We start from the raw sequence: 1,889 nt of genomic DNA on the forward strand, positions 1-1,889 counted from the left end.
CCAGCTTGCCGGAGATTTATTATATGAAAGGAAGAAAGTGAAATATGCAAAGTCACGAGGATATAATTTATCAGTTGCTTGCATATTCTACCAGGTCCCTTATTGCTGACTCTTTTTAAGTTATTTATAATGAACATATCGTTGGTGGTGTTGTTGTCACGCTATGGCTGATATGTCAATTTGAAGTGTGAGAAGATTTTCATAACCAAAATATTATTATGAATGATGATGCTCTATCATAAAATGCAACGAAAGCAATTAAGTTGAATTTCGCCATGCATTAATGAACAAACATGCTGACACATTTGTATAGAGATTGCTTTGAAATGAAATGAAAGTATTTTTATTTTGCCATAGAATGTTGCGATTTCTATAAGATTTTTCCCAAAAATGCCAGCGTCATTTTTAGTGATTGTGAGAAGCGTAAAAGTTACATCAGACGCTAATATCCTTGAAGCTGAAATCATTCACGAAATTTTCTCTATGATAAATGACTCTTCTACATGTTTTGTAAAAGAAAATCCCAAAGATATTATATAGAGTTGATATATGGTTTGCAGTAGGCAATTATAAAGAAGAAATTAATTTTGAGGATGAAAATTCAAATTTTGTAGTTTGAAATTCATTATTTGCTTGCACTTTCTTTTCACTGGCAATACCGAAGTAAATGGAACACCAGTTTCAGGATTGAAATTCCAAAGAACGTAACTAAGAACCCTCGTCATTTAGAAACTATTCATATGTGAATATGTACATATGTATATACTAATTTACTGAAGTAATGGTATTGAAAGTAGTGAAATTCGAAAGCATATAGACATATTATATAAATATGTTTATATATAATGAACCTTAGTTTTCTGATACACAATTTCGAAACCATTTCCATTGGTTTAAAGTCAGACTTGAGTTATATTTTCTAAGCTATAAAATGTATTACAGTATCATAGTATGCATTTGTAAGACCTAATTTAATTTTCATAAACAGAAATATTTATACATAGCAAATTAACCTCAATTTTCAGAACTAAATTTACTCTCGTATATTATCAAACTAATTAAATTAAAAAACGTAAAAAAGTCTTAATTTTAAATTAAAAAAATGTATACTCGCCCGAGCAGGGACTTGAACCCTGGACCCTTGGATTAAAAGTCCAATGCTCTACCGACTGAGCTACCCGGGCATATATTTCAATTGTGGCGCATTTACATATATTATATACCGTGATGTATACTATATAACTTATCTTTAATGATTTTTAAAGTAATCAAATAGTTTTTAAAATAATTGTTCAATAAAAAACTAATTTACTTTTTACTACAAAATGTCGAACTGAGGTAATCACATAATATAATTTTTTTTGTTTCACACCAGCTACTTTGTTGTTGTCTTTCCGTGTTATCAAACTACAATATATTATATAATAAACAATTGTTCGTGCATACTTTAGTTAGTTTCACACTCATTAAAAACTGTTTGAATAGTTTTAGAAATATTTATGTTGTGTGGGTTATTCAGCGTTATTTCATTACTGTACGCTATTCGCTAACGCTTCCGCTAGAACGTGATAATGAATGCTTAGTGAGCCATTTGACGTAATGCGATTTAAAAATCCATATTTATAAGTGATTAAAAATTAGAAATGTAAAAGTACAAATGTATGTACACATATGTAACATAAATACTTTAAAACGGCTACTTCGATTGTGATAAAATTTCGAAAAGATTACAGGGTATGTTATAATTGTTATATATACTTATTTGCCGATATAATTTCCTATATAATTAACAAAGAAACCGCAGAATTTTCAGAATTCAGAAAAATTAATACTCATTAGTCGCTGCTTTACAAAAAAGTGGGAAATCGGACTGTGGTAATGACATAATT

The 1,889-nt window shown here is 29.1% G+C and overlaps 1 non-coding gene across 1 annotated transcript; it reads right to left on the bottom strand.

Annotated features, from left to right (window-relative positions):
- Positions 1-1,111: 1,111 nt before the first annotated feature.
- Positions 1,112-1,184, bottom strand: TRNAK-UUU (transfer RNA lysine (anticodon UUU)). Its single transcript has one exon. It is a non-coding gene; the product is annotated as a tRNA-Lys (tRNA).
- Between the last annotated feature and the right edge of the window lie 705 nt (positions 1,185-1,889).

Source organism: Bactrocera oleae, chromosome 3 (assembly GCF_042242935.1).
Source record: "Bactrocera oleae isolate idBacOlea1 chromosome 3, idBacOlea1, whole genome shotgun sequence".
Taxonomy (NCBI): Eukaryota; Metazoa; Arthropoda; class Insecta; order Diptera; family Tephritidae; genus Bactrocera; species Bactrocera oleae.